The 24,245-nt window shown below is 37.4% G+C and overlaps 1 protein-coding gene across 5 annotated transcripts in view; it reads left to right on the top strand.

The window, feature by feature from the left end:
- FRS2 (fibroblast growth factor receptor substrate 2) overlaps positions 1-24,245 on the top strand; it is a 59,142-nt gene that overhangs the window by 9,517 nt on the left and 25,380 nt on the right. Inside the window, exon 1 of one of the 5 annotated variants that reach the window (XM_041120521.1) lies at positions 3,996-4,014. The exons of 2 other annotated variants lie outside the window; for them this stretch is intronic. The gene's annotated coding sequence lies outside the window, so the exon portion shown is untranslated. Of the gene's footprint in view, positions 1-3,995; positions 4,015-14,915; positions 14,935-18,287; positions 18,305-24,245 lie in introns of those variants that run through there. 2 more of the 5 variants (XM_041120522.1, XM_030003044.2) reach the window with 2 other exon arrangements.

Raw genomic sequence — 24,245 nt, 5'->3', positions numbered from 1 at the left:
AGCTAGACTGGAGGTAGTCTTAAATTCTTAAATAATTGGTCCCTCCTTGAAGATTCCTAAAAGCATTTAATTGGCAAGTGTTTGGATGCTCTGTGAATGCCTACTTTCTTATCTTTCTGATAGCTGTCTCTTTCTTCATTTACTGTGTAAGTTTTAGGCAATGTTATTCAGTTCCTGAGAGAGCTTCCTCTGCACTAGCAATTTTGCTAGGAAGGGTACCATTGTGTTAATCTTTGTTATTAAAAGGCATTTGGTTAAGACATTTTAGATCTTAAAAATTAATGAACAGACTAATATTAAATACAATATTATCCAATAAATTGTTCTCTAAACTTGAACTTTGTGGTATTTATTTAGTATTATTACAATAACATTGTTGTGCCTATACTTAGAGAAATTCTGAGTAATACATGCCAATTGGTCAGTCCTGCAACTCCAGAGAGTGCTCCATTCCTAAAAATTGCTGGACTAGAAAAGAATGTATACAGGAAGGGAAAAAGGGAATGTGCTACACAGGCTTCAGACAAACTTTTCTTTTTTTATTTTTTCTTCCCTTCTCCTCCTTTTTTTGGTAGACAGGTAGATGGGTGAACCTTTCTTAGCCAGTGCTTGCATACTCCCTCCCCAAGTTCCAGAACTTTTTCTGGTAACAGAGGTGGGGAGAGCATTTCCAGCTTGTCCTCTGGGTCTTTAGTTCTAGAGCAATGTGTGTTTTGTCTCAGAGGTACAACATATACCAGAAACTTAGATAAGCTTCTAGTTTCTGTAAGACTCTTTGGGTTTAAGTGTATATTATGACTGTTATTTTAAGATACTTCTGGCCACTTAGAGTCTTGAAATATTTCTACTAGTGAAGGGCAACAAAGTGTCCTTCAAAATCTAAAGTTCAAGTTATTTGTCTTGGATTTTCTGTGCCAACACTGAATGTGGATCATCTGACCTTCACAAACGTGTTTTCTTTTACTGTGACTTTAGTCCATAAGTGTCAGTACTTTTGCTTAATAAATATGTATTTCTTTCTGATTCAGGGTTCCTTGTTCTGTTAAGTCCCTATAAACTGGCCCCTAGAGCACAACTTTGTGTGTCTGCTACATTTAAGTTTACTTCCCTTGAAGAGTTTGTATTTGTTATGTCAGCTGTAATACAGAATTCTATTTGTTAAATGGATGTAACTTACTAATTTTAAATGGTATGGGTTTTAAATAGTTTCATATCAAAGTGAAGAGTAGTTTAACATTGTCAGTAGTGTGAAATGAAAAAGAAAACTACCTTTCTGAAGGTTTGATTGTGCCAATACCATATCAGTTTAGCATTTTTCTGTGAATTCTTCACTGCTGATGGTAAAATAAATCCATAACACTTATTTATACTACAGTCTGTCCCCTATCTTGTCTCCCCCCTCCAAGGACACAAGCACCTCCGATTTACCCTGGGACTCAGCCTAAGGCAAGCTGTGAATGTTTGTGTCCAGGTTTAAATATTTGTGAAATGTTAAGGTTCACAGGTACAAGTGTGTAAAAAATTAATTGGCAAGCAGTTAAATTTTTATGTTCACATCTCACCTCTGATAGCTTCCTATGCTCTTATCTATTGATAAGTAAATTGGAGCACAATTTTGAGTGTGTCTGTTTATTTAGATTCTGTTTCACGTAACATTTTGCTTAGTGTTTTGGTTTCTCATTGAACTGTAGGTGACAAAACTTGGAGAGATATGTAGGAAGAATAAGGTTCAACTTAAGCATATGCCGGTCAGTTTGGAATTTACTGGTCTCCTTTACTAAGCTGTCCTTAGGAAGGATGATTTCTTTGGAGTTCGGAGTAGGAAGATGTCTGAAGAGGAGGAAACCTCCTCTGTTCAGCTGAGGCTTTGAGGACTGACTGAAGTACTTAATGATAAGTAGTGTACTCTAGGGAAAGCTCTTAATAAAGTGATTAAATGTTGACTACCATGAGATACTTCATGCTAATAAGTAGAATGATATTAACCAGTTATGTGATATGTCAAACTGCTCTTGCATTGATTATAAGGTGACTGGTTACAGTGGTACTATTGGATTGATCGGCTCTAGTGCTGACTTATAAAGTGAGCAGTGCATTAAGGATGGTGCATTGGGTTCTTATAAAGTGTTCTATCATAAGTGTAAGTTTTCATGTTGTACATGAAATATGTAGTTCTAGGATTTTGCACTGAAAAAGTTAAGTATTTGTTTCAACATGCTATGCACTTAGTAGCTAATTATTTTGAAATTGTCTGACAGCTTTTTATGAACTGCTGTAGTGCCTGATTGCATACAGTTCTAGAATTTTTTTTTGAGAAAATAAACATATTTGAAGTCAGATGAGTTTTCTAATCCTGCTGTCAGATGTCAAAATGTCTAGAATAGGCAGACTATTTCTTCACGTTGCTTTCCAATGCCCCACATAAAAGTGTGTGACCTGAATGTGTGTGGGTTTTGTTTTTTGTTTTAGTGGAGTTATGCAAGTTAACATAGCTTTTATTGTTGATTAATAGCTAAAATTATTGGGGGGGGGGTTAGGATGGGGAAGGGACGGCTAGTGTTCATTCTTTTATAGAAAGATAATCTTCGGCTCTCTTCCATTGCTTGGGTCCTTTCAGCTTTATGTTCTGCTCCATCATTAGTCTGTAGAAATGCTAGCATTCAGATTGTCAAGAATTGGACATAACCCAGGAGCTGAAAAGAATGTAAACTCTTGTATAATGAAATATATAAAACTTCCTTGTCAGCTAAGGAGGAATAAGTGAAATACTGTATTAATGAGGTTTCTAAGTAATTAGATTTTTAGGTTTCTCAAGTGTGCTGTACCAAGGAAATGTAGCTTCAGAAAGCCTTCTATATTCTTGACTTCAGAACAAACAAGGAAATAGCACAGAAGAATGCTTGAGATGATGGAATAATAAAGCCTAGCAGGCTATGGTGAACAGTAGAAGTATTTTACATATTACTTCGAACAGTAAATATTGTGGGCTGACTCTTAGTGATTTGAGAGAGGTCTTGGTTTACATTCATTGTAAAGGCTTTCTATGAATTAATTCTGATACCAAACACAACTTGGTGAAGTCACATCATTGATTACCTTTCAGTAGGAATGGACTACTTGGAGGTGGGTAGTTATAGGAAATTTTGTGACTACATAGGGGCACGTAAAAAGCACATGAAACTAGAAAGAATAAGGGGGTGTTGTCCTTGAAATGCAAGTCTAGACTTTTGAATAAAACGTGACTAAAACTGTCACCAAAATGTTTGATGTTAAATTTTGTATGTTAAAAGCTACTTGCCGAGTTACTCATAGGCTAACCCTAATAACAAACTTTATTTTAAACTTTCTTTGGATTTCACTTCTGTGTGTGTGAATATATTGCTTTTATGCTACTGGTGAGAGTAAAACCATTGTTAAACGGAAATTTGGTAAAGATCTCAGAAACCTAGAAGCTGAGTTTCTTTTGCTCTGTGGTAAAATCCCATCGTGCTTTCTTTCCAAATCGAGATATGGAGAAGGAGAAAACTCCACTTTTTTTGTGTGTGTTAAATAATGTGTAATTTGGAACTAGGGACACTTGCTTTTTTAAAAAAAAATATTTTTATAGAAAAGCATTATTACTGAGACTTGAAATTTTTATTCTGGTGCAGATACACAGTGGGTAGATCATTCCTACTTCCTCTAAAAATATTTTTAAGTTGTTTGAATGGCAGTTTTGCCCAGCTGCTGTGCAGTTGGGTGAAGTGTTAACAGTTAAATTGGATGTCAGTAGGTTTTGGTTTTTTTATTTTAACTCAAAAATAGCGACAGGATAGCTTGGAGCAGGCAGTGCACTTTTTCCTACAGTTTGCTTTGCACAATCACCTTGCACGTCCATGATTAAACTATTTGTAAATCAGTTTACAGTATGCCTTACAGTATTTTTTTGTTTGTTTGCTTTAAGAGGCCATGATGTGAACTGCAGCAATTTAGCAGCTGATTCCTGAGTGGTTCAGTGTTTGTCTCCTGAATGAGGTAGGGATTTTGTTGGGGGGCTGGCACCTTGTGAGGGTAGTGAATTTATCCGCTGGCTCCTTGGTGATGGTGGTTGCTACTTCCCAGAACTTAATTTTATTTCCAAGAAAACTGTAAACGCTTCCCTATGAAGCGTGTGCATTCATAGGCACACATTAGGCCTGTGTCTAATGTGATGAATTGTACCAATGGGTTATGTGGTGCCCTGCGATTTTTTTTCATGCAGATTTTATGCATTCTTTATACATCTATTTTAGTACTTTTTTTACTAAGCTACTAGATGTACTTCATCTAAGGTTATACTTCACTATTGATGGCATAAGTCTATAGTAGTGACTTAGCAGAGATTTTGAACACTTGCAAATGTAATTAAATTTCTCAAAAGTGTCAACTATAGGTGATTCTCTAGAGAAACTCTCAAATGAGTCATGTACAGTACCACACAAGTAGTAGACTCAGTTCCGAGGATCTTATGATTACTACTTCTTCTCTAGGCTATCTGATGGCCAGTGAGGAAGCCTAGATGTACTAAAGATTAAAGAACTTGGCTATCGCTTCAGTGCGTAGTGAGTTAACAAAAATGGCTAAAATTAACAAACCCATACACATTTGTTCTATCTAGTTTGGCCCTAGTTCAGTGACTATAATAGGCAGAATGTATCACCTCAGCAGCCAAGAATTAATGCATTTTTAGATTGAATAATGTAAAAATTACACCACTGGGGCTAACTGATCCATGTTGCTGCTGTGTAGGGCTGTTAGAATGGGGACAGTTAACATGCTCATGATCCTGTCTGAAGTAGGCTAGTGTGATAGGACTGCCTGCAAAAGTCACTGTCTCTGCTGCAGTAGAAGAATTTGCATCAGTCTGCAGCACTAGGCAGGTTTTAGAATTTGACAGCAGCCCTCCTTGCAGCATACAGCAGGCTTTCAGCTGCTGGCACAGCAGAAGCGAGGGATGAATATAATCTGGCTGTGGTTCCATCATGTATTATTTAAAAGTTTTCCAACTGTTTGTTTTCCCTTCTGCATTATGGTTTGCTGCCCTCTCACTTGTGATGTTATAGATGTATATAGGGTGACTGAAATAACGTAAATTAAAAGTCCTCTCCTTCCCAAGGAAGGTAACATCAGTACATGTGCTTTGCATAACGTTCTTGCTTCTCTAGTTATTTTCCAGAACACTTGTTAAGCAGTATTGACTTCTAAATGAAAACCAACAATTATCTCCTACTGTAATATAGGACGTAATGTACAGAAATTGATCTGCATATTCAGATGTACAGAAATTGATCTGCATATTCAGATGTACAGAAATTGATCTGCATATTCAGATAGTCAACATAAATGGGTTGGAATTTATGAAGGAGTGTAGAGAGATGTTAGGTTAATAATCTTTGAAATATTCAGAGTTAAATAATTTACTTGAAGTTGTACAACAGTATCAAAGCACATATCATGTTTAGAGTAAGCAAATTACTAGTGTGTTTTAATGATCAGCTATTATAGAGAATACATCCGATTCAGATGTAGAACTGGACCTGTGGAAACGTAGGTGAGCAGCCTGGAGGTTGCTGGGGTTAAACAAAAGTTGTGGGAGCTGGGCAAGGTAAGATGAGGTAGTGGATGAGCATAGGGAATTGAAGGGGAACTGATAAAGAAAGGGGACTAGGAATCAGTTAGGAAGAAGTCTGATTTTTGGAATATTTTTAATTTTGGGTGCTTGTCTTAATTTATCCTAATATCACCTATTACATACAGAATTTGAATTACAGTGTTTTACTGTCTTAGCAGTAGCTCATTATCATGTTTCTTAGTTCTAATTACTTTCAAAATATCTGCAGCATTGTTAGGCAGGGATAAATGGCTTCTCTGCTTTTGTTTTGGGGTGTCTTCCAGTATAGACAAAGGGGTTGCAATAAACGGATAGAGTATGTGGGATTAAAGTATGCTGTAACTAGCATAATGATTATCTCACACTGCTTCTGTAACTGTGTCTAAATTTTCTTCATTCCTTTCTATTCCTGTTCTAGAAAATAATGTAGCTTTTGCAGATCTTGTTGGATTGCTGTTTCTGTAACATACTCTTGTTGACTAATTCAGTTATTGCTGGATGTAATGTGTTGCTTTGACAGAAGCTTGTGTTTTGTTTGCTTTTACAGTCTGAGACACACCATTTTCATTCGCTTTTGAATTTTTTATATTAACTGCAAAAGTACAGAGAGAAGGAATAGGAGTCATGGTTTATCTTGGATTATCCAAACTTGCTTTGGAACATTATTGCCAAAGGCTATTACGCTTAGTGATTATTATGTTTATGAAGCTGTTGTATTTTCTCAAACCACAGTTCTTGTAAAAGGATAATTAAGTTAAAGCTCGGGCTATTCTTTGCAGATTCTGTGCCAGCGCCAAAATATTTTCAAACAATACGTAGTTATCATTTCAAAGATATCCTTTCAACTTGAAATACTAAGTAGTGTAATAAGTCTTTAAAACATACTACTGTCCTTCTAATTTACTGAATATTATTTTTAAGGTGAAATCAAGCTATTTATCTTGCACTGTCATTAGAAATCAGATGTGAAATGTGCTACTTCATATGAAGGCTTAAAGTTTATGTTCTTGCTCTAAATTAATCTTTATGCTTTTGATCTTTTGCGGGGGAGGTGTGACAGGATGGGACAGGATGGACAGGACAAAAACCTTGCTGTTTGTAGCTATTGTTGCTGAACACTTTAATAATCAGGTTTAGCAAATCACAAACTTCCAAAGGTTTCATGCTGCGTGGTTATGTAAAATATAATTTAATACTGAGTTGGATAATGCTTGAGCTGGAGTTTGCAAGGATGCTTCACATCTGTAGTTGACTTTTTGAAAGATGATGGGAGTGACTTCCATCAGTCAGGTGAAACAGCTTAAAGTCAGGAGCTTAATCTTAACTGGTACTCTTAAGTGAAGTTTTATCTTCTTATTTTAAAGAAAATGCAAAAGTAAGTGGACTTTTTTTTTTGTAAACAAAATCTGTACTGGCTAAATGGTCACTAATCCTGTTCCTAAACATTTAGGAACTTTTGAAGCTGTATTTGTGCAGAATTTTGATGCACTTACTGCAGTGTAAATAGAAGTTAGAAATAGCACTGTTAGAAGTTGTAGAATGCTGACATGCTGCTTGTATAAGTCTAAGTTTAATAAGACTTATCAATACCATTCTTGATGTTGCAACTGAAATACTATGCTTTTTATAAAAATCTTACTTTTCCCAAACTTTAAACAGATTTCAGTATTTGCTTGAAATTATACTTTGCACACATAACTGTAGCTTTATATTAACTTACCTTTACATAAAATACATTCAAAGAAAGCAGTTTCAGAGGCTACAGCCTGTTTTCTTTTCCCTTGGGTGTTCTATAGGTTTGTGTAAAAATGATATACAGGTTGATCTATTTTAGCAGATCCCTGTAATATCTCTTTACATTGTAATGAAGCTGTATTTTCATGACCACTTTAAAATTGCCAAAGTATGACCTTGTCTTGGTTTAAGCCCAGCCAGCAACTAAGCACCATGCAGCCACTCACTCACTCCCCCCCACCCAGTGGGATGGGGGAGAGAATCAGAAGGAAAAAGGTAAAACTCGTGGGTTGAGATAAGAACAATGTAACAGAATAGAAAGGAAGAAACTAATAATTATAATAATAACAATAATAAAATGACAATAATAATAAAAGGATTGGAATATACAAAACAAGTGATGCACAATGCAATTGCTCACCACTTGCCAACCGATGCCCAGTTAGTCCCCGAGCAGCGATTCCTCCCCTAGGCCAACCCCCTCCCAGTTTATATACTGGACATGACGTCACATGGTATGGAATACCCCTGTGGCCAGTTTGGGTCAGCTGTCCTGGCTGTGTCCCCTCCCAACTCCTTGTGCCCCTCCAGCCTTCTTGCTGGCTGGGCATGAGAAGCTGAAAAACCCTTGACTTGGTATAAACACTACTGAGCAACAACTGAAAACATCAGTGTGTTATCGACATTCTTCTCATACTGAACCCAAGACATAACACTGCACTGGCTACTAGAAAGAAAATTAACTCTCTCCCAGCTGAAACCAGAACATGCATCTTGCCAAAAGAGAAGAGTATGATTTCTCCTTAGGCTTCATGGTCCAGCCTCCCTTTTGTTGCCACTAGTAACAGTGTGGCCTTCTGATCAGCAGGATCAGTGCAGTGGTTTGGATTGAAGCTTGTCTGGCTATTAGAAGATAGGCAGAGCAGGACAAACCATGTCTTTCAGCTGTAGTCACCTTTAGCATTCTGAGAAGGAAGAGCACAGCAGTTAATTTAAAATATCCCATCTCTCAATGACTGTTTAATTCACAAAAGGAAAACTTCAAACTACTTGATAGCTGTGCACCTATTTTCTGTACATGGGAGGAAACAATATGTCCTCGTAAATTGAATTTGTGTTATCTCAGAAATGTAGGCTTGGTTTTGAAAGAGGTGGTTTTGTTATCTCTTACCTCCTGTCAGTTCTAGTAGACATAATTCTAGTAGAGAATTAAAAATTTTTAAAATAATGATTTATTTTTGGCGTTTTTCTGGGCTTCAGTGTCAACATATAAAGAAGAACAAGTTGAGTGGGACATAGATACGTAAATATTAGTATTGAGTCATTTGGACTTCTCTCTGATTTCACAAGAGTAGTAAGAAATTTTTTTTTTCTTTTTTTTTTTTTTTCCAGGAAAGCAAGCAGGGGTTAGCAGTGTAAAAGTTTATGGGGTAGCCCAGTATTTCATCTGCAATATTTAGAGTGGCCTTTAGTGAGTGTTACACAACTGTTTTGATTATCAATATTCAGCGTTTTGACTTTAAAGAAAAAAGGTATACAGTCATCTTAATTATTCCCTGTATGTAACTAATATCAAATGCTCTGGTTAAAGTACATAGGTGCTACTCATAATGGAAATGATAAATGAATAGAATACAACTGAATTTCTTCTGTAAATGGGATTTTTTACATCATTCTCCTGACCTCCCAGTCATTCCTGTACCACACATACTTAAATATGGCTCCTGGGACACAATTAATGTAGTGTGGTGTTTAAATTGTGATAGAGAATATTTAAGAGAAACTCAAAACTTCTAAAAGTTTAGCTTTAATCTTGAGTGTATGGTTAAAAGAACTTTCACAATTCCAACTTTTGGAAGCTGTCTGCCTGTAATGTTAAAATCTTTGACATAAAATGTGACCCTTATTAACATGAGCATCTGCTTATAAGGGTAGGAAAGGCACCCATTTTCTTTAACCTTAGTCTTAATATTTCCTTTTCATTATAAATACTTGTTGCTACCTATAAAATAATTGTGCTTTTGGTTATGTTCTGCCTAGATTAATGCTCTTCCTTTGATGTGCATAATAAATGAAGGTGCAAAATTATTTGGGATTTCTCCTCAATGTTCAGTTCAGAATGATGAAGAGATTATTACACTAAACTTAAAATCTTAATGCTAACTTGTAGCTTTACTGACTGCGAGGGGTGGTCTTTGACGCAGCTGCTCACTGGAATTTTTTTCTCTGTTCTCCTCAGAAATGTCCAATCTGTCCCCATTGCTTGAAGACAACAGAAATTCTAGGTTTCTGGAGTTGCACTGAATCAGTAGGAAGCTTGTGATATTAATTAAATATTATTAATAACATCTGGTTTTGCTATTCATACTGCTGTCTTTTTCTGGATAGACTAAATAAGCAAGAACACTTAAATATTTTGAATTTGAAAGCATCAGTTTCTGGTAATTGAAGATGTGGCTTTTAAGGAATGACTTGGAAAGTACATATAATGGCATCCTTTAATGGTTTATATTTATCTTGATATTTATTAAAATATTATTGTATTGTGTATATAGGAAAATTTCTATGGGAAAACGTGCACAGAGTATGATATACATGCCTATACTATTGTTAATTTGTTTGACCCCTTTTGGTGGTGGTTTGAGGAGGGGTGTTTGTTTGTTAACTCAATGTGAAATTATGATCTTTGTGTTAGTCCTCACAGATCTGTTACAGCTTTTTGCGAATCCGTGTTTATTTTTACAAGTAGCATGATTTATCTAGCTAACACAGGCGGCAATAGCAGTGAAGGGATGGAGGCACAGACAGGCAGTTGGTGCCTTAAAGTTTCTAGAAAGCTCAAAGAGACTATTCCTTTTCATGAAATGAAGACTGGCAACCTATTTCAGAGTTAGTGGAGCAAATACTGTATTTGTGTGTTGTGAGACCACATGTAAAATCTGTCCTGGTTAAAATCAGTCACACTGAGTAACTGGGTTGTTCTTTGTGTGTAGTAAAGCTTTGGAAAGGAGAAACAGCATGCTCAGGAACTAGCTGTGTCTGTATTACCATGCCAGTGGGTACAAATGATCGTGTCATTCTGCCTGTTCATTGTGTAGCTTTGGTAACGATTGAACTTTTTGCATTAGAGACCGTTAACTCGGATAATTCTGTCTATTTTGGGACTAGGTAATTAATGGATGTTTCAATCCAACTAATGGCCAAATTTCTTTGAACCAGTCAAGCATACTTACCGATGTGTTTCCAAAACATGCCGATATCCAAAATTACACGCCTGTTGGGCCACTTGGGCAGGTTGATGGGATAATTTTTGTGCATTTGGTAGAATAAGTTGCACCATCCTAGTGACTATTTATTCATTGAAGTTCTCACTGGTTGTTTGCGGTGTAATCCATGCTGATATATGCTCAACTTCATTTACTATGCAGTAACGGTTTTTTTGAAATGTTTGATGGGTATGTGTTCACCTGACCCATCTTCTTTCCTTGCCACAGACTTTCCCTTGTATAGCCTTCAGATTGTAAGAGAATGGTGGGAGACTTTTTGACAAGGTGCCCTTTTGGCCTTAGTATATATGAGCAAAGCTCTAAAAATGGTTATGTATGGAAAAGGTTTTAATCTCACATGACTGAGCCTCCTATATATGGACCTTTGGACTCACTAGTTGTATTATCTCTAAGAATACAGTTCCTTTAGGAAAAGTAAACTACTTCTGGCACAGCGTGTCTTGCGAATGTCTTTATTTCAAGGTCTTCACCATTAGTTTTTCTTCCCTTGTCTCTTGTACTATTGCAGACAAAGGTTTTAAACATAATAAAAAAATGGATTTGTCAGCACTGTGTGCTGACTGTAAGGTATAGCTGGAGTTCCTTAGGAAGCTTTTGTCTAAGTCAAGTTTACTGACAAGTTGTAGACTTTCCCCTTTCCAAGTCTGTGCCCATCAGCTGTATGTTTGATGTCTTTACAGTTGTGGGTTTGAAGAGTTGTAAGCAGTACAATATCAAATAACAGCTCTGTAAGTATAGAATTGCACGTAAAAACTCATAACTTGTACTCAAATACAGGGTGAAGCGCAAGGCACTTAAATTGTATGATAAGCATAACACTGTTTTAACATAGTTGAAATGAGTCTCCTTATTGTCAGTTCTTGGACGGAGAGTATTTTCATTGCATGGGAACACACAAAAGCAACAAGATAGCTGTACCATAAAACGGGGATGCCAGTTTAGACTGGTAGAGGTGTTTCTGCCAAGGAATTATGGCTGAACTTACGGTTTCCATGTCTCTTACAGTGTGTGTAATGGTCAGCGGAAATTACATCTCTCTTGTGGTAGCTGCAGTAGAAATATTAGGGCAGGAATTACCAACTGTTTTTTAGAGTTTATAGTCTAAATGGATAAGACAGGCATGCAAAATAAGAAAAATACATGTATTATATAAGTGATTGTAGATTGACAGCAATGGTAGTAGCAAGGTCCTGGATAGGGACTAGGGATGAGCCGAACAAAGAAAATAGAATGAGATGCAGATAGCTGAGATGAGGTGTGGTGAGAGGAGGAGGAGCAAGAAAGTGAGATGAAGACTGTAATGGAAAGAAAAGGTCAAGCCAATGTAGGAAAGACAGCGAGATGTACAGAGAATCTTCTAAGTGTCCTGGAAACCAAAGGCCCTGGCCTTAGTTGCCTCTGGTCATGTCACCTGGGGTACTTGTCTGGCTTCATCTGACTGGCCATCTCCACTGGACAGAATAATTGGCAGTGTGGTGACTGATACTCATCACCCAACTGATTCACTAAACCCCAAAGTTGGTACAAAAGGGCCAATTGTTATTTTCAGGGTACTTCCCAGCAGAAGTCTCTGTGGCAGGAGATGGAATGCTATAGGAAAGACAGGAAAGAAAAATAAAATTGAGGTAGACAGAAAAGGAAGGAACGCTATGTTCAGTAATCACGCTTTACAAATCAATTGTCATATAAAATTGTTACCTGAACTGTGTGCTTCTGGAAAACCTTTTCCTATACAGTACAGCAAGAGTTTTTTTCTTTATTGAATAGGTGAAACTCATCATCAAAAATACTAGATCAAAAGTACCCCTTATGTTAATGAAGCCTTAAAGTTTACACTTCAGACCTTGTAGCTTTGTTACATGGCAAGTGTTTTGATTTTTCTATCCAAAGATGCACATACTTTCAAACTGTGTGTGTTCATTGATGTTATTTCCTCTGTTCATGTTTTAAGATACTCAGTAATCATTTCTGTAATTTGTCAGTTGTGTATGTAATGCAGTGATATGCTAAAATGTAGTCCTTGGCAGGAATATATTTTAACACCAAGTTCAAATGTAGTTTTTATTCTAAAACTGCTTTTGAAAATCTTTAATTATTGAAGAAAGGGGTTGTTTTTTGGTTGGTTGGTTCTTTTTAATGCCAACATTTATTCTTAGTCATAAGCTTAAGGCTAGAATGGAGGAACCTCGTCTGACTCCTTTGTATTCTGATAAGATACTACATCTTGCCCATTTACTCTTGAATTGAAAGCAGTTAACTTTCTACCTAAAAAATGTATTCCGGAAAGTTTTCTGACCTTGATTTCAGAGCTACTCAAGACATCAAAGCTCCACCAGTTTTCTTGTCAGCTTATTACAGACATTAATTACCATGTATTTACTATATGTTTAATTATTTGGTGGTTTTTGTACTTAATGGTTTTTAAAAACTATTTTTTTTAATACTCAAAGGTTCTATCAACTTATCTCATCTTGAAGTGTAAACTTTTTTTTTTCCATTTGACCAATGATTTTTGGGTGTAAATATTTGTGTAAATATTTATTTAACTGTAACTTCTAAACCTAGAAGTCCCATCTTAATCCATTTATAATGAACTTCCTTGCTTAGGATAAAACAGCTCATGTATCTGGCAATACTCCACATATTTTGAACACAAGAGAGCACCTCAAAAATCATTACTTTCTTCACAGCATTTCTTCACAGAATAAAACACCATATAGGGGTCTCGGGTGACAGGGTGTTCAGCTTGTAAAATATTTATGAAATAGCTCATCAGAAATTACTTTTAAATTGCTGTATTTTGTTATGATAACTAGTAAAAACAAATCCTCTCTGTGGACAGTGGTGGTTCAGTTTAGCTGATTTAGACTTTTTGTATATCATTCCCTGGCCTTTCCTGAGCAGTTGAAATGTGTTGTAGGAGGTGAGAAGCTCCTTTAACTACTTTGCAGGAGTTTGAATATTAACAACGGTAACAAGCAATTTCCCTTACTTAAAAAAAAAAAAAAAAAAAAATCGTTAAAATATATAGTTTACTGCAGAAATGCTAGTAAGCTGAAGTAGAGAAACTTAACAAGGAAAGTCAGTACTTACTATATAGATATTTTACTGCTTTGAGTTTTCACCTAGAGAGTAAATCTAGAAGGGACTTAGTAAGTCAAATATCTGTTGGAATTTGTTTTAAACTTGCATTCATCTGTACTTGAAGTCTAGTTTAAGATGTTGAATTATATAAATTAATACTAAATTTGAAATACAAATCTTGTTCTTAGAATTGAGTGAATTAGAGTAGATTTTTGTTTTCTTTCCATTCTTGTCTAAGTGCGTGCCAGCAGGCTTTATGGACTTGTTGTTTAAATGGGTTTTATGCCAAAACATTTTACAACCCATGTCTTTAAACAAAGTGTGCTGTTTTGCTAAAGACCACCGAGTTTTCACTCTCAAAATGCTGTAGTTGTAGAATCTGTGAACAATTAGGTTTTTTTATCATCTTTGAGCAGACTTCTCATACTCCGAAGCAGCAAATTGGCTGTTTAAACTATGTCACTAAAGTTATCTGTCCTCTTCTAGAAAATTGTGGGATTGGGATGGTATCCATTTTGCTTGTTGCACCTTCTTTAAAATTAAGCTGCAAGTCCCATGGGTGGGTCAGAATTGTAACTTTTAAAATGCTTCTGTTAAAAAAAAAAACCAAACCAAAACAAAAAAAACAAACCACAAAACTGCCTAAATCTGAACTCTTCTGTGTTCTGTCCTTTCCTTCAGGTTTTCTGTGACTTTTCATTGACAATAAGGTGTGATTGATTATTTAACTGCAGCACAGAGTAGAGTAATTACAAAGGTGTATCTGTGGGTGTAGTTTCAAAGAGCATTTCTCTTTGTGGTGCCGTTGGTATAAACAGTGCCACCCCCTTACTTGTGATGGGGTGAACCTGATCAGAAAGCTGGTCCAGATTAAAAAATAGCTCAGCAAGGAAAATAATGACTATTTTTAACCCAGATATTTTTAGCCCCGGTTATGAGTAACATACTGATGTTTGGAAGTGATGGGTAACTGAAGAACACTGCAAGAAAGTAAAACCTGAGGTAGCTGAAATTGAGGTGGGTATGGGGTTTTCTTATTAGTTTTTTGTTTGTGTTTTATTTCTCAGTAGCAATAAATGATATTTTGCATGCATTTAGGTGGAGATGTACGTATTAGCTGGAGGGAGGAACATAAGTGAATTTATCTGTGGTCAAGTTGTGCTAACAAAGCTGTGATCTGGGTATGGCTTGGAGTCCCAGGTGAGCCAAGCACACGTCCTCCTGTCGTCCTGCTCCCCTGCACATTCCTACCTTCTCTCAGTTGTGCCAGCTCTGTCACCAGGCCAGCAGGGAGGCAGCTCAGGAAGCTAAACTGGCTGAAACGTAACCTTCCACAAATATATTTTCTGCTGGCCTTGCTCCATGAAGCAGCTCACCATGGAGACCGATGAGAGCCAGAGCTCACCTGTGGTCAGGAGCAGCAGGAGAGCCCGTGGCTGTACCTCCAACCTGTGTTATTGAGTAGCCTCCAGACAGCAGGAGTGTGACCTCCTGAAAGGTGGCTGCGTGTATTTCTAAGCAGTCTTGCCATCCTGCTCTCTGCGCTGCCTGCTTGTCCCTCCACACTACCCCTGCCTGGTTTCGGCAATCCCTTCCTTCCCTCTGCTCCCCTGGCACCCTTGCAATTCTCCATCGCCTCCTGCAAAATGCTGCTCGAACTGGAGGGGAGAGTAGGAGGGATGGGAAGGTGAAATGAGCCTTGAGCTTGTGGACTTCAGTTTGAGGAATGCTGGTTTAGGAGATGCGGTGGCTGGTATATGAATAGGGACTCTTCATAAAGGAGACAACTTGTCTGCGTTAGCCAATAAACCAGTTAACGTCAAGAATACTTCAGAATTGGCAACTCCCATGGAGGTCTGCAGGGCTTTCAGAGCATCAGTAGTACGTTTATTTCGGTTTCTTGTTTGCAAGGCCTTTTTGAAGTTTAATAATAAAAAATGTAACAGAAGAGCTACTGTTTGTACCTAGGAAGCTAACGTACTCTACCAAGTGGTGGTACTTAAATATCCATTAAAGACCACAGCTGGCACAGAATAATGAGAGTGTGATCTGTTTGGGTAGTGTTACTGATGAAAGAGAGTATAACATAATTATGAAGAATTAATGTAATGTACCCTAGGAGCATGCATGTTGGTTGACATCCCCCTCACACCTTCAATGTATGTTTTCCACTGTGGAATTTCATCAGAAAAAAAAAAAAAATTGTGTAGCTGTGCAAGGTAAATTTTGGAGGCTTTCGTCCCAAGTAAAGACAAGACCCTGTTGTGGAATTGATATTATTTCCAAAGGGTGCTATGGGTGCTGCTTTGACGTAGTCATGGCTAGTAATGGTAATTAAGTCTTGGCATCTTCAGCAGTCTCTAGAATTAATCCTTTATGAGAGAAAATGGGCATTCAATATAGCCATCAGATACTAGCAGAATGGATGGGCAAGGACAAGCTTGTCCATGCTAGCTATAAACCAAATCAGCTTGTTTTCCATATGCAAGAGTGTTTGAAGTTGTAGTGTGGTATTTTAAACTACATCAACCTCATTCTTAATATCTAGAAGTTGCAGAAGTTTGCACCACAAAAGATTCGCTCACAAAATACAGAAACATAAAGCCAGTGCGCACTCGTATGTAGAGACTACTACTGAATGCAGCTGGTAGAGAAACAAAAAATCTGTGGGAAGGCTTTGAGGGCTACAGTATTTCAGGTAATATTTGACACTACAGCACTCAGAATTCCCTGTAGCCACGGTTGGGTGAAGGTGTGTGAGGTTTGTCTGAGGCTGAAACTTAAGGCTACTGTCCCAGCACCAGGAAAGTTCAGTGCACTTCTTAGGCTTTTAATTTCTTGTTTTTTAAACTGAGTTGTGTCACACTTATGCTTGTTCAGAGGGGATTATAGCCGAGTCTTCATATGTACTTAGGAATCCCAATCTTGGATGTGACTGCTGTGTGAGAGCACGTCCTGCACATATTCAGGCATCATAGTTGTTGATTAGAAAACATGCATCTGTTATCAAGAAGAGAATCCAGAAAGATTATTTCTGTATCCTTAAAGACTATCTGCCGCTTAAGATTAACAGGTGATAATTTCAGTACAATAAGGTGAACATGACTTTTCTGTGTAGTTGAAGGCACCCATGCTTATGTCACGTGACACGCAGTCAACAGTTTAATCCTAAAAACCTTCCACAGAAATTATTTTCTAAATGACACCTAGTCAAACTTGTTAATGGAGGGAATCTTTTGGAAGGACTTGTTTAAATAAAAGTATATGTGACTTTTTTGGTGAGGGAAGCTTCATTTTATTGTAAACTTCTGTTCTTCAAAATGGGCACTGTCACTGTACAAAAAGTCTTTCAAACTACAAATTTGGGACAATAAAATGCCTGAAGTAGAGGCTTCAGTAATGTCTTGGGAAGAGGTGAGTCTTACAAAAAGAAGAATCAAGTGGGATTTTTTTCATTTCCCACCATCTCAAATCATCTCACCCCAGGCCATACTCTTCCACGTAATGAAGATATAATTGGTAACAGAGATTTAGAAAGGTGTCCCAGGGGAGGGGAAAAAAAAATAAATATGTAAATAGTAGCAAACATGAGGTCCACAACTGTTGGTATTGAGGAATTTTAAAATGTGGCTGGGTTTGCAAGCCATGTGTGCATTCTTAGGTACAATCCATTATTTTGAAAAGTGAAAGAGAGCAAATGGTTACTCAAGCTAACTTTGTAATGAAACCAGCAGTTCTGTGACAATTATTTTACAGTACTGATAAAAAATAAAATTAATTTCTCTCTTTAGGAAGAATGGTATAACAAAACTCAGCACAAGATCCTACCGTGGGGCAAGGTGGTATTTGTTTCTCTGAGCTCTCAGTTACTTGACACTTGTTCTCTGACAGATTTCATTTGCTTGCACTCTTGTGTCCAGTTGCTCAATAAGCAGCAAGGCTTGTGCCCAAGTGGTTTAGCCAGGATCCCTTGTGAGTGACACAGGACAAGAAAAAAATCTGTCAAATCCTCATAACATCTTGGGCCCTTATTGACTGGTGATGCCAACCTGATTTTTGGATGATCTTTTAACCATCCTCAGGTGGCGTGGTGTGGTTTTTCTCAATCTTCAGCTCCCACAAATCTTAGGAGAGGCAGCTGTTTATTGTCCGATTTTCCTTTTTTTTTTTTTTTTTTTTTTTAAAATACATGTGTTAAATACGTGTCAATAGTCTGTTTTGAGAATGCGCTAACAGGAAAAGGGACGATTCATGCAGTGTGATGCAACCTCAGTGCTATCCTTCTGGTGTTAGGCTGCAGGATCTTCTGCTGGCAAGTGGTCTGTGCTGTGGTCTGGTGCTGGGAGCACTGTTGTGGGAATGGTGCCCTTCCTTATCAGGACAAGCTAAGCTTTAATCTTTGTTCTGCTGCTTGTTCTGGTGTGTAGACACCGACACACACACATGCACGCACAAAAACCCGCCCTTCCATTCACGTTGAATATCCTTCTAATATTACTTTTACAGATCTTTACAATATTAGGAAGAGATTTATACAAAGCAGACCATTCACTAGGGATTCTATAGAAAGGTATGTTTAATCGTTCCTAAAAGAAAATGCTGCGTGTTGTTAACATTGGACAGCAGTTGTCTAATGTGGTATAATAGTTATCCAACAGAATAAAGCTTTGTAGGGCTCTATATTGAGAGATCTAGGCCACTACAGAAATTTCTGTAGTGTTTCAGCAATGTTCAAGAAGGAAACAATTTATAAGACCCACAAAGGAGCTTTTTTTAAAAAATGATAATATAATACAAGGAAATAGACCTTTTAGCTGTGTTAGGTGTAAAGTACTAAGAAGAAAGATTTTTCGTTTAATGGAACTTTGCTCTCCACTGTACAGGTAGCTCAAACTACAGTTTTTGGTAACTTCCATCTCAAACAGGAAAATAATTTTTAGGGATCAGCTAGACTAATGAGGAGTGTGTTAAGTCACTAACGAAGGAGTACTCAAAACTATAGAAGATGTTGTAGTTACTTAATTGCATAGAAGTTGACTAACAGATTCAGCAGTCCAAAGTGCTAAAAACTTGCTGATAGCAAAAGAGGAACCAATGGATGGATGATGAAAGGCACATCTTGAGAATACATACTGACACTGTATTTATCTATTTATTTTTATAAAACACAGTGGCATGGTCTTAGTTTTGATAACATTTTACTGAATCTGCTTAACATTTCTGTAAGAAAGACCTTGCAGGCTTTTCATTGTTGTTTCTATTAATATATTAGAAGACTATGTAAAACATGTCAAAAACATAAAAGCAAAACTTAACCTTTCCTGAAATGTTTGAATGAATGATGTTTCAGAGATTAAAATATTACAAAATATAAACTCAATGCCATTTACTTAATTACAAAATTTGGCACTGTGCTGGCTTTGAAGACTTGGCAAGAGCTGTGGGCCTCAAGTTTTAGGAGGCATTTGTGGTTAAATATTGGAGAGCTGACTCACTATTTAAACAGTTTCAAGCCAGGCATCCTTTTCAAGAATCAAGCTAGATTCTCTCTTCCTCTTAGGCCCCATTACTCAACTTAATTGTTCTAGCCTTCTATTTTATTTTCCCATCTCCTTGCCTTTCGCCTTGATCCTATATCCAAAAAGCTTTTCCATAGCACTGATGCTTAAAACTTCTGTCCCGTTTCTGCTGTTTTATTGTTGTATAAAAACGATGCTTTTTGTATATGCTGTTCCTCAGAGGACATTTTTAGGAGATTCAGAATTTCCAAGAATTAAAGAATGTAGTAGTGCTTGCTTGTTTAACCTAATGTCGCGGTTTGGAGTTTGATGTTCTGGCTGTTTCTTTTAAAAGGATGTAGTTAATCTGGCAGACATTCACAGAAAACAATATGGTGGTGTGGATCTGGAGAAATTGTTTTAGTAAGAAAATGAAAAATATTTGCATGTGTGTAAGTTGTTTTAAAAATGATACCAAGTAAAATACAAGTCTTGTTTCTCTGGAAGTTTAGAGTAAGAGGATCATTTTTTGGAGAGTGATTAAAGAATAGAGCAAGGAACCTTGTCACACATCCTCAGAAGGATTAATGGGGATGGTGGAGCAAACAGCTTGTATGCTCCGGTTCAAGATACATGTTCATTAAAGACCTAGAGTTTTCAAAATGTGCTGAGGTGAAGATTTGAAACTCCATTTAATGCTGCATATATATAAGTATGCACGTATTGAATAGAACAGCTGTGTCAACCTAGTACCTGGATGAAATGTGTGATCGCCTTTTATGTCGTGTTAGGATAGGCCAAAATATGGGGTGCCGCACCTCAGGGTAAGGGAATGTGGGTCTTAAAATGTCATGCTGGAGCGAAGTGGAGAGGCATAGAATCAGTGTCACATGAATCAGTCTTAAACGTCATGAAGTATTTAAGTGTTGGCACAACATTGCTGCCTGCTGCAGTTCTCTCTGCTCGTCTAACTCAGCTGTTAGAGTTGGTCTTTAATCTTCACTTCTATTGTAATTGTGGTGAATATAAGAGCTTTTCTGTCAGAACGAGCATGGTTTTTTAAGGAATTACCGATGAACAGTGTTCCAACAAATATTTAACTGACTTACCTAAATATGAGCATTCTGATAAAATGATCACTTTTAAGGAGAACTGTAGAGAATTAATTTAATACTAACTTGCCATTTCAAAGTTTTACATAATGACTCTTCAAGATCAGTTGGCAGTGCTGAATTTAAACAAACCAACAAGGCTCCTAATTTGCTTTTCTTTATGTTTTTTTTGGGTTTTTTTTTTTTTGGGGGGGGTGGTTTAAATGCTATTGGGTATTTTTATATAGCACCAACGCAGGGTGGGGTGAGGGGGAAGAAGTAAAAAGCTGCTGATCACGATGAATCCAAATACACTGAAACACACATAGCAAAACAGATCTGAGTCGTGAGGCTCTGGGTGTTAAAAAGGAGTAAGAAAAGAAAAGAAAGCCTCCTGTGAGTTTGAGGAGCAGGCAGTTGGCAGCAGCAGGAGGTGCCGCTGGAGGAATGCTGCTGAAAGGGCGAGTTCCCGGTGCGATCCTGCATCAGCCTCCTCGCCGCGTGTTCAAAGAGGGCTCTGAGGGCGGCGCGCCGAAACGGCAAGCTTGTGTGCTGAAGCTTGTGTGTGGTTGCAATAATTTTGTTTTCATAGGAGCCAGAAGGCTTTACAGTTTAGCTTGGGTTTTGCCAGTTTTGGGTTTTGTTTTCTTTGTTTTCTTTGTTTTTGTTTTTTTTTTTCCTTTGGAAAGGGCTAAAGAGAGAAAAGGAGCGTGCATTTATTACTGTATTTTAATCATAAGTCTGACAACGTGCTCATTTAATAAAAATCTTGAGGTAAAACTCCACCTGTTAGCATAAGCAAAGTTATAAACTAGATTCTGCAACTTCACCTCTACCGTTCATAGTTTGTTTTCCATAATTGCAGCCAGCGGCACCAAACTCTTTCTCAGCATGTTTAGTTTCTTCTTGGATCTCCTTCGTTGTCGTCTTTAACTCTGTTATGGTTTCTTAGCACTGCTGCTTTTTCATCCTTCTAGTACTTAGACACCTTCAATATTAATTTTCTTAATAATCGTTGCCAAGTGGATGAAGGGCAGGGATTATGTCTGACCTTAGTTCAGCTTGCTTTACTATTAAAATGCCTTTTCCCCAAAATGTATTCACTGTTTGGGGGTGAATTGTTGTTACGTCATTGTTTGTCAGACTGTGCAAGGCAAGAGTCTTCCAGGACACCTGAAAGAAGAGGAGTTGATCTGAAGGATGGCGGCATGTGTGTGCAGGCAAGGAGAGCGTTTCGTGCCCCTTTTGCTGTATTTCTCAGGGGTTTCTTCCTGTTCTGCTGAACACTCGTTTCCCTTTAAACTGCTGTGTTTCCATGGGAGAACATTCCAGCTTTGGCACCTCTTATGTCTGTTCTGTCTCCAAACATTAAAGTGAATTAGTCAGTCCTTGCTGATGTACAGAAATCTTTTATTTTTTTTCCAAATAATTATAAAGTGAAGAGGTCCTTTTTGTGACCGTTGGGGGAACGAGGCTCTTGGAGCTGACCACACTCAGTAATTACTAGTTCAGGGCAAATGCTTTATTTCGGTGCTACATCTCTTATGTGCATGTGAGGTCTGGTACGTGGGAGTCCCGTGTTCCAGAAACCTAAGTTTTGTTTTCCAATTGCAAGAACTTGGCTTCATGGTAGTGAAGATATGCTAGCCAAAGTAAATAGAAGGTCAAAGTATGGGCTATTTTAAGTCCTAAGTAGGATACCAGGATTCTTAAATCATATAGAATTTGCCACCATGAATTACATCATGATGCTGAAGATGCAGGATTTGCCACATCAGATAAATTGGTTATCCATTTAATCCGTTGTATTAGCCAGTTATGGGATGCGCAGTATTCGGCTACCAGCAAAACTCAAAGGACTGGTTGCAGTACCGTTTCAGCCTTCTTCACCTATCTTCTGGAAGGAATAAAGTGGCAATAAAACAATCATTATTTTACTCAGTAACATTTTTCCTACGTGGTAAGTTGGTTCCTCTGTTTGTTAGTCTGTTTGCTGTCTCAAGTGCCTGTAGGACTTCCACTTTCATACAAAATTGGTTTGTGCGGAAAAATTAAAGCTGCCTTGCTGTAGTGACAAGTCTAGTTAATGAGCAGAGGATGTAATGAGTTACTTAGAAATTGTCTATGTATAACCTGAAATGCTCAGATTTAAACTCTCAGTTTGTACTTAATCTCTGGGGTGACAGTATCCAGGTGAAATTATTCTATGCTGTAGAATAACCATTAGTATCAACAGTGCTCAAAAACTCTGAGCTGAGAAAATTACTTATCATAATGTATCCGTAGGGATTTGGCTGTGCTTTCTTCAAGCATTTCCAATTGTGAGAGTTTAAAAGAGGAGAAACATGTACTGGAATGAGCTTCAGGGAGGGGCAGGTTATGTGCTGTGTGGCTCATCACAGGGCAAACAGAAAAACAGAAGACAAGTTGAGTGGAGTTACTTGATTTCTTTGAAAGCTAGCATCTAAGCTTCAGGTTCTGTCATAAGATTTTGGGCTGGTAAAGGTAATGCAAATTTTCCATCATTTGGGGTGAATTTTTAAATAGAGGATTTAATCCACAACTCCTGCAGTATCTCTTAAAGCATGTTTTTCCTTTGAAGTATTATGTCCTCAGTATTCTTCATGAAAGATCTAGAAAAATAGGCTGCTTTATAAATTGCATCCCATCCTTGCTGCTTATGTTTTTGCAGGGTGAAAATTCACTGTTAACCAAATGTAAATACACCAGTTGTAATCAAATACCAAGCAATACTTAACATGGTATGCAAGGGTGGAAATGATGAAACATGAAAGATGTCAAATCTGAAATAAATCAATTTATATTTAGTATCATTCTGTAAAAAGTTTATAAGGAAAAATAGGTCCTTAAGGGAAAAATGAGGGACAGGGAAGGAGATAAAAAGTTGCAGAGAGTGGTTTGTATCTGTAAATGTTTGACAGTGATTTTGTTTCCATATGCTGAAAGCCATAAAAAAGATTAAAAATAACTTCTGTTTCAAAAGAAATCAGTGTTAAGACATCTGTAACATTCCTATAAGAAGCTACTCATCCAACTGTAATGAAATTAGATTGCTTGTTTTGAATAGGTCAGCTCTCTCACCAAGTTACCTGTCATGCGAGATTAGTCTTGGAGCACGTGCTGGATAGGTGCACTGATGGTCGCTGTAATAGCCGCTCTGAATTAGGGATGCTTCTTGTCTGAATCCCTGTATAAATGTAAACATCCAAACACTTGGGGGCCACGGATTTTGAACTTTGAGAGGAAATTATCAAAGTTAGTTTTTCCTATTTCAGTGTGTTCAGTTGCCTAGCAAATGATTTGTGATGTCTACTAGTGTCTAGTTTAGATGCTATTTAGACAACCAAAATTTGGACTCTGTTTCTTACACACTAAATGGAAGGAGGTAAGTCTCTGTGGGGTGAAGGCACTGATGGACAGTGTTCAGGTTAGTGACCTAAAACACAGGATGAATCTGGTGTCATACTTAAATAATAAACACCTTTCCTCCATACTCCCTAGGTTTTCCTTTGCACCTTTCCACTTGAAGTAAAGAATTGACTTTTTTTTTTTTTTTAACCCCAGGTGAGGTAGAAGAAAATGCATCTGTAAGAGGCAAAATCTAGAAATGTGATGGGTCTGTTCCTGCACAAAGTATTTTAAGTGTTAGCTATCTTAAGTTATAGGTTTGAGGAGAATAGCATTTATTTTTGAAGGAGTTTTATAAGAGGTGACAACATTAACATGCTTGGAGAAAGGAGAAGAGGGAGTTTTACTTAATACTGAACAATTTGTGCATATTTTTATATAGATATAAATAATTTGCCATTGCCATCAGTTCTGATAGTTCCTGAACTCCAAGGCATCAGGAGAAAGAGTCCTTTCTGGGCTTGGGACAATCCTTTGTGGAGAGCTATTTCTA

This window comes from Aquila chrysaetos, chromosome 26 (assembly GCF_900496995.4).
Source record: "Aquila chrysaetos chrysaetos chromosome 26, bAquChr1.4, whole genome shotgun sequence".
Lineage (NCBI taxonomy): Eukaryota > Metazoa > Chordata > Aves > Accipitriformes > Accipitridae > Aquila > Aquila chrysaetos.
This window is presented reverse-complemented; position numbering and strand designations above follow the sequence as displayed.